Below are 13,927 nucleotides of genomic sequence, written 5' to 3'. Positions count from 1 at the left end.
TGCAGACACTCACATACTTGTAAATGGTCCACTAACACGGCCTATGCAGACACTCACATACTTGTAAGTGGTCCACTAACACGGCCTATGCAGACACTCACATACTTTTAAATGATCACATATTTGGATGATAAGTAACTACTGAACATGAAGGTTAAGACCATTGTATCGGTTGGAAAAATAGACCCACAAGTTGCTTAGATTCTGAAGTATTTTTATATATCCCCTTTGTCGTAGACTTTTCTGTGTATGGAAAACCATGCTGCACATTTTTTAACTTCAGAATTCAGAAAAAGGAGATCTTGTTCCTTTAAAGCAAAGGCCTTACAAATCAAGCATGCCCAAAGGAGAGCCAGGCAGTGGGAGGAGATGAGGGCTGCCTCCCTTCAGGGTCAGTGGGTGGTGGGGTGCACCCATCTTTCTCCGGTAGGAGGATTTCCTGCTGGTTTTTTCAGGACTGACCTACAAGGAAGGTTAATGACTCCAAGGGAGGGTTTTCCCTTAGGGAAAATTTGATCTTGTGACCTTTTTCTCCCTGTGTCCACTTCTCTTCGGTCGTAGATGCCCTTCATTTAACTTACTTCAAGCTGTTTTATTTTCTTCAGAAACACAGTTGAAGTGACTACTTGGCTTACGTTTAACCCTTGAACTGGATGCATTTTAAAACAAGGTCACTACAGACAGGATGGTTTCCAGACCCCCTTTTAGATCTCTGCATTCTTTTCTGTCTCTCTAAATATGGGCACATCATATAAACACTGTCACAGGGAAGTCCAAGATCAAAGGCTGTTTGTATGACTTTTAGAATTGTCTTTCCTAGTGGCTCTGCCACATGTGCACACATTAAAAATGGCGGTCTATGTTACACATTTGTATTGCTTAGAAGGGTATGAATTATTTTTAAATACTGTTTGGAATTTTTTTCTTATTCTTTTAGTGAGAGTTTACTGGTTTCTTCAGGGTATTAAGGGTCATTGACAAAGAAACTTTTTATAAAGAAATGTATAAATGAAAATAAAACTCTTTGGAGAGGAGTATAGATTATTAGAAAACCTTACCTTGATGTAGCCAAACAGTTTCACTTTTTTCTATCTGAAATATGCAGACACAAATGGATCAAATTGAATGTCAGAATAAAGTAAAACTATAATTATTTTATTATTCTCAGAGGTTTGGATTTCTGGTGCAATGAGTTCTTTAGTGTAAAGTGAAAACAGAAACTGCCTTGTGCTTCAAGTTGTCAGTTCTTAAAAACAACTTTTTATTCTGCTAGAAACCCGGGACATTTTTGGTGTGATCATATTACTCAGTTTCACTGCCAACATCAAGTGAAAAGAATCTTTCTTAACTTTTTGCGTTCTAAGTTTCCATTTGGAAATAGTAAAACCAGAATACTGTGATTTCTGCTTAACCGTAACAGCCTATGCATAGACTCTCTAATATATGGTATATTGCTTAGAGAATCCCACTCCTTGTCTTTAGAATCCACTCACCTCATGGAGGTGGCATAGTCCCAAAAGCTCCCGTTGATCAACTAGCTGTTTTGTGTAGTCTTAGCTCATCAATGGACACAGGCTGAGAATCGAATGTGCCTTTTCTGCTCTGTGAGAAACTAAGACCTGTTTTTACCCCCCGGTTATCATGAAGCTGTGTCATCCATGGGACCATTTCTATGAATTATTGCAGTTCTTTCTGACGCTGAACACAAGAAGGGGAAGAGCAACCTTGGTGTAGAATGAGCATCATTTCAGAACCATCGTCAGGACTTCAATGGTTCGAGAATAACAACTCTTTTATAGGAATCGTGAAGAAAACAAACATTACTGAATTATTATAGACTAGGCACTGTGTGAAGACCATTGTGATTGAGGAAATTGAAACCCCTAGAAGGGATGCAGATCACAGAAGGTATTATAGTACTGGTCAGTTTTCTATCACCGTGATAAGAACATCTGAGTCGATCTATTTAAAAGGAGGGAGGTTTAACCTCGTGCTTTTAAAAGCATTAGTTGGCTCTGCTGCCTCTGAACCTCTGGGGGGGGGGGGGAAGGGAGCAGGACATTACAGCAGGAGTATGTGGCACTTGTGATTACTGCAGTCCACATATACTCACTTCTTCTCTTCAAGCTTCACTTCTTTTTTTTCTTTTTCTTTTTTTTTTTTTTTTTGGTTTTTCAAGACAGGGTTTCTCTGTATAGCACTGGCTGTCCTGGAACTCACTTTGTAGACCAGGCTGGCCTCGAACTCAGAAATCCACCTGCCTCTGCCTCCCAAGTGCTGGGATTAAAGGCGTGTGCCACCACACCGGACTTCAAGCATCACTTCTTAAAAGTTCCTCTGCCTCTCCAGGGTGTGACAGGCTAGTTAATGGGCCTTTAATACACAAGCCTGTGGTGACACTTACCGAGTTGTAACTGATACGATGGAGAAGTAAGTGCCTAAGTTAAGAGTAACAGTCTATCCATATTCAACGGCTAACCTTTCTTAGGTTAGCCAGTCTCGAAACAGAGGACATGTTCTCTTCAACCTTGTTCTGCCTTCACCGGGGCTTCAGATGATGAACAACATCTCCTGTAACCCAAAATCAGGAATCCATGCCTTCATTTCTTCCTTCATCTCCGTCCTCTGAGGACTAGGCAGTGTCCAGATTTCGCCCCGAATGCTCTTAGTCTTTGTTCCCACTGTGAACCTCAGATGCTGCCACTCTCTTTTCCTCTCCCAGAACTTTGCCAACCTTGACTCGCGTCACGTTTTGCACCCGTTCTCACGAGGCTCTTGGCTCCCGTCATGCTTTGCACCCGTCCTTACGAGGCTCTGGGCATTTCTAGGTTCCTCCCGATACAGTCTTGTTATCACACGCGTCCTCTTACTACCACCCACAGTCTAACTACCTGACATCCCTCACTCATCTTGCACTCATTGTTTTGCATCAGGAAAAAAAAAGCTAGGAAGTGGCAGCTCCTTTGTTCTCTGGCTTTTCAGGAAACGTGCCCTTTCTCATTGTCTCACAGCATTCCTCAGTCCTGGAGCTGGCTCATTCATCTCTATTCTTCCTGTAAGGTCTGTGGCATGACAAGCCCCATGACATTACATGGTATGAACATTTACACCACAGGAATTGACATACATCTCAAATCAAGGATTCTTCCTATACCCCACAAAGAGCTGATGTGCCAGCATACCCCATGTGTATGTTTTGCTATGTGATTGCTTCCTACAGACTGATTATTTTCATTAAAAATGTAAAAATGTGAACTATTGTTTGAACAGTAAATGTGTTGCCTTACAATTTGGAACCTACATCTATATGCCACTGTTGTGGGTTGAGCTTTTGTAGTGTCGGGGACCCTCAGCTTATTCCATGTTCCTGTCTGAAGAGGATCTCCATTACACACAAGCCTAAAGACCCACAGAGTTTCCCAGTTTGCCTCTCTTGAATGTTAATTTTCTTACTTTAACTGCATTCTTCCCAAAGCCCATTTTCTCATCGTATAAAGATGACCTCATGTCTATAGGTTTCTAATCTGGATGTTCAACTTTTCATGGATTCAACACATTCAGGAAATTATTGTATCTTACTTAACATGTTTAGATTGATAGTTCCTGCCCTCACCCTCTAAGAAATTCAATGTTGCCACAATTTACACAGCATCTCTATTACATTAGGCACTGTAAACAATCATCTGAGAGTGATTTAAAGTGAATGGGAGAGTACATGCAGGTTCTATACAAGTATGATGGTGCCTTACATAAAAGGACTTGGCAGCCACATACTGATTGGGGAGTCTGCTTCAAATTCCCCAGGGACACTGAAAGATGACTGTATTCGTGTGTGTGTGTGTGTGTGTGTGTGTGTGTGTGTGTGTGTGTGTGTATGTGTGTATGATATATACATATGTGATATATATGATGTGTGTATGTGTGCGTGTATGCATGTGTATGTGTTCACTCACATTAGCTAAGGGTCAGAGGACAACCTCAGGTTTTTGCCTTCTACTTTGTTTGAGACAGAGTCCCTTGTTTGTCTGTCATACTTGTGAGGCCCCTTTTGTCTCTACCTCCCACCCTACCATGGGAGCACTAGGATTACAGATGTACTATTCAATAGAGTTTTACATGACTTCTTGGGATTTGAACTCAGGTCTTCACACTTGTATGAGTGTCTTACTCATGCTACCATCTTCTAGCTGTCTTAGGGAGGGTTACTACTGCTGTGACAAAACACTGTGAGCAAAGGAGAATTGTGGAGGAGAGGGTAGATTCTGCACACAGTTCCACCTCACAGCTCATCATCAAAGGAAATCAGGACAGGACCTCATCCGGGGCAGGAACCTGGAGGCAGAGGGGTGCTGCTTCCTGGCTTGCTCTCCATAGCTTGTTCAGCCTGCTTTCTTATAGGACCCAGGACCACCAGTTCCGATAATACCACCCACAATGGGCTGGGAACTCCTCTATCAATCACTAATTAAGGAAATGTCCTATAGACTTGCCTATGCTTGATCTTATGAAGGCATTTTTTTCAATTAAAGTTCCCTCCTTCAGATGACTTCAGCTTGTGTCAAGTTGACATAAAACTGGACACTACAACAGCTGTAATGACTTAGTTTATGATACTTTTCTAACATCATAGTGTCTGGATCATTAAATCCAATTTTGAACCTATCCTGTGTTCATGTCCTCTGCTGTGCTTTTCTGACAAATACAGATGTGCCTTCCTTTCCCTAGAGTTGGACCATTCTTCTGACCAATGAGGTGTTAGCAAGTATGATGTCAGTGGGAAGTATGATGAGTTTGTGTCTTCCAGGTCCTCTGCAGCAGCTGTGTGGAGAAATGGCCTGCTAGTTTGCTAACGTAAGAAGGAGAGGCAGAGGGCACAGGCAGGTCTAGCTCCAGTCTGCTCCATTGGTGCAAGCCTAATTCGGATGCACAAGGCATATGTGAGCAAGGCCCAGGGATGTGTGAGCACTCATGAGTGATTGCTGTTTGAAACTGCTAGATTTTAGAGTAGGTAGTTCTAGGGTGTGGCTATGATGATAGTTAACTGATACATTCTGGGATTTTCATGAAGACCAGAAATTTTGCATCAATCTCTTTTAGTTTTCAAATTAAGTTAAAAGTTTTGCAAATAAAAAGAATTAAGAGATACTTTTGAATTGAAACAACAGAGAAATAGTTTCTGTCAGTTAGCTAACAGCTGCTTAATAGCGCCTATGTTCTGGTCACTGTTTCCAGAGCTGGGGAATTAAAGGGAAATTGAGAAAGAGAAGTTCTTGGACAGGCTCCATGGCAAGCATGATGATTGGGGTTGGTCTCTAGAACCCCATAAGGTGGAAGGGAGACCTTCAAGCCTGGATGTGTTAGCACCATCTTTATCCCTAAGTCATTGTGGAAAACTGAAACTCTGTGTAGACTCCTCTGTGGTTTGTGACTGAGAGTGACTAGCAGGGCTTGGGTGGAGGGACTCTCCTGTGGGTCAGTAAAGGGAAGAAACAGCAGGAGTCAGCCTGTGGATAGAGGCGTGGGGACTCAGCCCAGGCAGGGGTGGTAGCCTACAGGGGCCTGAAAAGGTGATAAATATAAAGAAAGTGAGAATCAAACCAAACAACAGCAAGGCCCTAGCAGGAACAGAGTCCACCCAGAAAAAGAATGAAATCCTGTCACTTGTGGCAACGTGGAAGAACATGCAGTGTATTGTAAAATGTGCCTGGCACTTAGGGACAACTAGAGCAGGTTCCCACTCATACATGGAAATGAAGGGAGTGAAGAAAAAAAGAAAAAAATACATGATTACAGATAAAGAGTTATAGAGCCTGGAGTGGGGGGTCAGATAGTCACCTTCGTTAAGGGGATAAAGGCTTGAAAACAGATACTAAAATGCTGGCGAGCATGAGAAATGGGTTCTAGTACTCAATAGCACCAACTATGACTATGAGTTGCAACTATTGACAATAGACTCCGGAGTAGTTAGAAGAGACAGTTTTGAGCATCAGCAATAAAAAGAAGTGGCAAGTGTTCAAGGTAACAAAGATACTAATTACCTTGGTTTGTTTATTACACATCTAGATGTGTATTGAAAATATCACACTGTGCTACACACATGCCAGTTATGATGAGCAAAGTAAAGTATGAAAGGAGGGCTAACATGATAAATTATCAGAAAAGAATGAGGAAGAAAGAAATGAAGGTGCAATGAGCTGGTAGGAAAGAAATGTAGACCTGGAACAGCAAAGGCCTTTGGGATTGAACATCTGTTCTCAAGATGTCCGAAGGAAAGGGGACAGCAATGTCTAGGAGCAGCGCATCCCACGTGAGCCTCTGCAATGAGCATATGATTGAGCAGCCAGATAGTAACATCAGGGCAGCCCTCACTGAAACTGCGCTGCATCTGCTTTTCTCTAGGATGACTAGGGAGGAGGCTCCTCTTAGCTGATGCTGTGACGTAAGGCAAGTCTTTTCCATCGAAGACTCCAAAGAGGAGTGAGCTCAGATTTTATTCCTCTAAAGTTAAAAAAAAAAACGAGTGCATGAGTAAAGATATGAAGTGTGCATGTGTGCACATGACTCCGCATGTGCATGCATGTGTGTGTGTGTGATTGTGTGTGTGTCTTTAGTTTAGAAAATGGACTTTTCCAAAGATTTCTTTCTCTAAAGTTTCTTTTAAAAGAACTATATACAAAGTAAAAGAAAGGGAGAAATGTATGGATGAGCAAATTGTCATCATAATTACACTCTATAAAGGAGATTGACATGTGTTTGGAGGTGACAATGGCAACAAAGATGACTGCTAAAGATGCATCTTGTTTAGCATTCTGCACACTCAGAATCATCATAAATATGAGAAGAATGAAATATTGTCAGTGAGCTGCCTGGAAACACCACCCTCAAATCACCTTCCCTGTTTCTGTCTGACAGAACCCCATTCCTCCTCACACCCAGGCTGAACCCTGCCTCCTCCTTGAAGCCCACTTCTACCTTCTTCGGGAGAATCCATCTTTCCTTGTGTTGCCCTCTTAAGTTCTGATTAGTCCTCCAGCACTCTGCTAACCATGTTCTATTGTACTTAGGTTTTGCCTTTGTTGGATCTTTAATTCCTAGAGGCAAAATTCCAGTGGTTTTTCTATTTGTCTTTTCTTATCCTTGCTGCAGCCTCACGACAGAATTGGTAACGGTTGTACACTAAAGTAATGACACAGTTTTAAACTACAGCTGATCTAAATCGCAAGTAGAAAAGAGAAAAGCAGGTTTAGAAAGCTCTTCAGCTAAGCCAGAGGTGCTGCATAGAGGATTAGGAGAGACGCTGATGAGGCTCTTAAAGTAGGTGGGCACACACACACACACACACACACACACACACACACACACACAAGATCAGAGCCCACAGGAGGGAAGGGAAACCGATGATCAGCAACCTGAAAAGCCAAGGCCTTAGCAACACTGAGTCAATGTCCAAAGAGCTTTAGGACAACCTAGGAAAGCAAAAGGGTCCTCAGTGAGACATTCCCACTCAGGTCCAAGCATAGGAGGTTTTGAGAACCAATGGGGTGGGGGTCATTGCCAAGCTCAGGTATCAGTGGAGAAAACACTATAGGTTGGTTTTAGTAGGTTTTTGCAGAGCCTGAAAATAACTTAAGGTTTTAAGAGTGGATGTTAATATTCATAATTACCAATTATCTTGCTAGTCCTGATACAAGTGGGCAAGAGTATGTCTGCACTGGGTACATGCATCCGGGTGTGTGTGTGTTTGTGTGTACTGTCCACATCCCGGGAAGCAGAATTATAGAGATCCATGGCTTCTTCAATACATTTTACTGTTGTGGTTTTGAGACAAGATCTCACTTCGTGTCTCTGACTGGCCTGGAGTTCACAGAGCTGCCTGTTTCTGCTTCTGCTTCTACCTTCTGAGTGCTGGATTAAAAGAATTTTATTATCCTATTAATTATTCAGGCATTATTCTAGATCTTGAAGAAATAGAGCTGACTACTTCAAGAGAGCATTGTTGCTACCCATTCAGAAAAATTAGCATGATATACAAACTATGTTTATCACATGAATAAATGTTCAGCAAATTAACTCCAAACAGAGAAACATAAATTAACAACCATTTTTATTATATCTGAGTGAGTCGAACATTTGGTTGTAGCTGAACTAAATTGATGAGTCTTTTATAAGGATTTGACAGGAGTCTCATATAGAGCCAGTGTCATACCTGTGAGGGTTGTTATACCTGTGGGGGTGGTCATACCTGTGAAGTTAGTCATACCTGTGGTGGGGGTGGTCATACCTGTGAGGGCAGAGAGAGAAGTCATCTCTGAGCAGACTCTTAGTTGCAGACATGTTCGGTCTCTCACCACTTTCTGGACCAAGATCCTCAGATTGCTGTGGAGTTGGTAGAGATCCTGATTGGGTAGCTCACAGTGTGGTGAGGAGATGGTGGTAACAGGATGGAAACTCAGGAAGAAGGGGGGTTGGGTGGAGCGATGAGAAGCAAGCTTCTCAAAGAGCCAGAAAGATGAACTCATAGTCTGAGCCCACCTAGCATCCCAAGAGAAAATAGTTCACATCAAGGGTCTGGGGCAGCACAACGCGGTTAGCCAGAGGGCAGGCGTTACTGGGCATCATAGTGTGCGCTGCTCGTCATATAGCACAATGGGTTATTAATTCTGTGCATACTTCTGTTGCATGGAGGGTGAAGTGAGAAGGAAGGTGGGAGGAAAAAGTCAAACAAGAAGGTCTGGAAAAGCAAGGGAGACTTCCAGAAAAATGCTAGTTTTGAATGGAGTCCATGTTTTAACGGGTTATTGAGAGTATATCTTGAGAACGGAGAACAGTATGAAGGATGAGAAGCCCTTAGGCCAGCGTGATCCATTCGGTTCTAGCCTCTGCCAGAACCTTACATTGTCAGATAGGCACTGTGCATTCAAAGTCAGCACAACAGTCAGGCCAGCCATAAATAGGGGAGAGATTAAAGGCACTTAACACACTCAGCAGAGGGGGATCTGCCCTTTATAAGGAGTACCCAGAAGGTGGTACTCAGAACTGTAGGACAGTTTCCAGGTTTAAGCTTAAAAACATAGGGCTTAGCATCCAAATGTGTGCTATGGAGATTTAAGAAATGTGATTAGGAAAGTGGTCAGCTTACAAGTGGGCAGAATCAGCAAGGTGGTGCCATTAGCATCCCCCACTGGTACCAAGTCCATTTCTCAGAGTCTTCTGTGAAGTGGGATGTTCATATATCAGAGGGCCAATCAGAGGAAGGGAATAATCCCGGGTCCGTTGAACTAGAGGAGAAGGTCCATTGAGACTTGCAGTCATGACGATGATCCGAAGAAGGTGAAGGCAGAATCCATAGGGGGAAAGCTGATAAGGAAGACGAGAGCCAGGAGAGCCAGGGAAGGAAGTCTTCACATTCCTAAGCAGATGTTTGGGAGGAAGAATCATGTACCACACAATTAGGAAAGACTAGCAGATGGTCAGGAGAGAATAAAACCTTGGGAAATACAGGGGTCCCCATGGAATGGATACCACATCATCAGACGTTTTTAATTCCATTTTTTTTTATACTTAAGTCATAACTGGAAACCTCTGTTGAGACTTTTTTATTGCGTTATAGAGAAACAAGGGCGATGTGATTAAAAGGCAAAGCTTCTTCTCTTAGGGAAGGGAGCAGGGATGCTGAACCGAAGGCTTCCCTTCCGAGTGACATTTTTATGTCACAGTTTTAATAAACAATAAAGAAAAGGAAGAAGAGTGGGGAGACACTTACATTTCATCTTCTTCACTCTGGATGAAAGGGGAGACTGGTGCCCCTTTAAAGGGACAGAAAAGGTTGGATATGAAAATGGCAAATTGGGAATAAAATGATGACCATAGGAGATTTGATACCCCAAATGGACAACACTAGGTTCATACCAGGTAGAAAGGGCTCACAGCAGGCATTGTTACTGGAAAACCCAAGAAATAGCAAGATTTGGCATGAGTGGCATGAAATTTCTGGGCTTTTCTTCAGATTGATAATATGAGTAAGAAAACCAACAAATATGGATTTGGAATCCTATTGCTGAAAGGAAATGCAGGTTGTTTTTTTTTTTTTAAATTAAATCAGCTATTATCATTGTATGTGTGTGTATATCCCTATGTGCACATGTGTGAGAATCAGAGGACAACCTCTCTCAGTCAGTTCCCTCCTCCCACCTGTGGGTCCCAGGGACTAAACTTAGGTCCTAAGCTTGGCAGTAAGTGCAGTTACCTTCTGAGTCACTTGCTGGACCTCAGTCTGTGTTTACGGAGAGGCAGCAATGGAAGGCGGGAATACATGAAACCAAGAACTTGGACAGGAACTTCCTACTGAGACTTTTCATTTCAAGAGGAGATTGACTCTATTTATCATGAACTGTGTTTGTAAAAGTCCCTGGTCTGGATGACAGACGTCATTAGTTGAATGAAGACATCAATTCTTCATAACATGAACAGTAAGACTCAGAAGGAATGATTCCTTTCCCTTCCCAGTCTCCCATTTCGCCTCTACTGCCTTCCTGATCTATTTGGACCAGGTGGCAAACTTCTCTGGAAATCACCAAGTAGGATCATGAACCTGGGTCAAAAGGATTTCAGCTGGTTTTATGGATTAAAAAAAAATTAGAGGCTAGAGACTTACATACAAAGATTTATTTACTTTTGATTTAGGGCATTTGATATCGAGGAGAATGAAGTCATCACAATTGACAACAGCAGTGTAGTTATCGACGGCAGACAAGAATGGACGGTCTGTGGTGGAAACTTAGGGGATGTAACAGTTCTCGTCAGGATTCTCTATTAATTGGCATCTCTGCATGTCTTCATTACAGTAAGAATGAACTTTCATAAATATTCATTCAGTTTTACCAAAAATACACCAAGAGCCTCCAGAACCACCAAGGATGAGCTCGGTGCTGTTTAGGAAAGTGTCACAGATGGGTAGCTTTGTTGTGTTGTAGCTCTTTGCAAACTGTGAGTCCATACAAAGGACAGCACCCGTTTCTAGGTCTTGGGGAAGCAAGCAGTCTATTCCATTTAATTCTTTACAATACACAAACACAGATGAAAGCTGAGCATTGTCTCCAAAATCCTGTGATGGACAGGGCTGGCAAGCCCGATGGCCTGACTTCTATCCTTACCTGTGGTATCTGTGATCCCAGGCCTCCTGCTATGGGACCGTGGGACAGGAGGGAGATGAGAGAATTCACCCAGAAGCCTGTGCATCAACTCTTGTGGAACACATAGCTTGGCACACACAAGAAAAGCCTGACTCAAGAAAGTAGGAGAGAATTGATTCCCAGAAGTTGTCTTCTGACCTCCACACATGTGCTGCGGCATATGTGCACATGTGCACACATGAACACACAAATAAATAAATAAATAAATAAATAAATAAATAAATAAATAAATTCTTGTGGTTGTTAGCATGCCTCTAATGTCTTTGTTCCCTTTCCTCCCCTGTCACCCTTTGTGCCAAAACAACAAAACAAAACAAAACAAAACAAAACTATGCTCCTATCCCCTTTCCCCCAAAAACCAGTCACATAAGACCATGCAGGAGGAAAGACATAAGGGAGGGAAGCCAGTGGAAGGTGTGGGCTCTTAGAGCCTGAGATCTGCAATGGTGAATTATGATGCTGGGTGCAATCCATTCCACTATGTATAGCACATGACAGACTTGTGGGGAATCTCAAAGTGGAGGCAGATCTTTTGAATTCTCTACTGCATAGTAAGTTTTCACTGTGTTTATAAACACACACACACACACACACACACTATAATATCTATCTATCTATCTATCTATCTATCTATCTATCTATCTATCTATCTATCTATCTATAAAGAAAATAATCCTCAATACACATTTGAATTTACCCAGTGAGACTGTAGGCATTTTGAGTTCTTTAAAAATAAGATACAAGATAGAAGAAGGGGTAAATATCCATCCATAGACTGTTCATTCTGCCTCCACACTCTGTCACAATAAAAGGACAGCTGAACAGATTTAAAAATTAATGGCTAGAATAGCTGGTCTTAACACAGTCACATTCCTCCTTTGCTGTACATAGCTTTTAACTTCTAAATTTAAGTTTATTCTCTTTCTTAAGTGTAGTTACTAGTAATATTATAGGGATTCTTCGAGTTATCTCCTGGTTTCAAGTGTCAATATTCTTGTTCATGTGACTTGTGGTATTAGCCAGATATACTGGCAGTTCAAGAATCTGGTTACTATGTGGACCCCAGAAATCCCTTTCTACTCATGTCAATAAAGGCTTGCATATAAAAATATGGAGATATAAAATAAATTTCATGTTCTATGAAGTAGATGGAATTCTTTTAATTAATCTTAATTTCAGAAATATTTATCCAAAGGTGTCATTATCTAGATACATAATGCAAAATTTGTTCACAATATATTTTTGTAAGATAAAACATTTTGTTTTTTTTTTTTTAGAAAATATGATTGTTTTCTCATCCACTATGTTCCTATGATGTATTTCTAATTACTGTAATATGCTTTAGCATGTGTCAGTAAGTCTGCTGCATAACTATCAGCAACACTTAAATAAAGGATTCAGTTTCTACCAAATGTCTCTTCCTTCACAGACTCTGTAAGGTGAATGTCCATTTTTCTAGCAGTTTCTCACTTGTCCACAACCTGAAAGATCCTTTGTCCACCCCTTTAGGATTGTCAGATGAAATCATCTGGTTTGTCTGATCTGCTGTAATCTATTTACTTGAACTGATGTCCCACCTTTTAAAGCAGGCTTTTAAAGAGGCAGCGCTGCTTGTCTGCAATGATCATGCTATTGCAGCCCTCTATACAACTTGTAGACTCAAGAAAGAATAATTTCCCCTTCTGTTATTTAGATCAACATAGACTGACAACGATCTGAAAGCACCAAAACTCTGAGATGACACAGACAAACCTGTAGCCTTAATGGTTTTTGCCCCGGCATCACTGAGTTCCTTAGTTTGTAACATAATGAATAAATGTGTATGATGCGTTTTAAAGTATTACCTTTCTTTGATTTAGCTCACCAAAGAACAGGAAAGGACTTAGAAACACTCATCGGACACTTGTGAAAGACATAAAGATCCAGATTTTAGGACAGGAAAACACTGTCAAGTAAATACTGCCCAGTGTGGGAAAAAAGAAAGTTGAATAAATCATTCACAGTGGCTAAATTAACTTATCGTAATTATGCCTTTGGTACCTATCTTTCATGGAAAGCCCTTAAATGCTTTGCAGAGTCAACCCTTACTCCTCGTTTTGTAGATTAGGAAGCAAGGCAGGGAGTGGCTAGTAGTGTGGAGAACAAATATCAGGTAGCTTATCGTGGATTACCTGTGCCAGTAACACTGTCTCTAGTGAGGAAGGGGACTGGGATCCAAGCAGTTTCTGTTAAGACCGTCACCTATCTGCATACATCATTGACATTTTCACCCAGTGACTTAAAATCTATTTAGATGTTCCAGTGATAATACACTGATATACCTCTGATTGTAATTGCAATGTATATGTATGTATGCACACACTATATTTGTGCACATATATGTATACATGCATATACATATATATAAAATGTAGCACATTATTTTATGAACAAATTTTTGATGGATGCTTTCTCTCTCTCTCTCTCTCTCTCTCTCTCTCTCTCTCTCTCTCTGTGTGTGTGTGTGTGTGAGTGCACGTGAGCCTCTGTGTATGTGTGTTATGACTTTTAAAGATCTTTGCTAAGTGTTCTTCATTAAAAGAAAGCTTTAAGTAAATATGACCATATTACTCATGCAACTACCATACTAGAGCTGAACAAATTTAAACTGTTAAAAAATACTTTGGATCAGTTATTAATCTGGAAATGTTATATAACGCGGTAGTACAGTTAGCTAGATCCTGCCTAAGGATGTT

This window comes from Mus pahari, chromosome 15, assembly GCF_900095145.1.
Source record: "Mus pahari chromosome 15, PAHARI_EIJ_v1.1, whole genome shotgun sequence".
NCBI classification, from domain to species: Eukaryota; Metazoa; Chordata; class Mammalia; order Rodentia; family Muridae; genus Mus; species Mus pahari.
Note: the sequence above shows the minus strand (reverse complement) of the source record.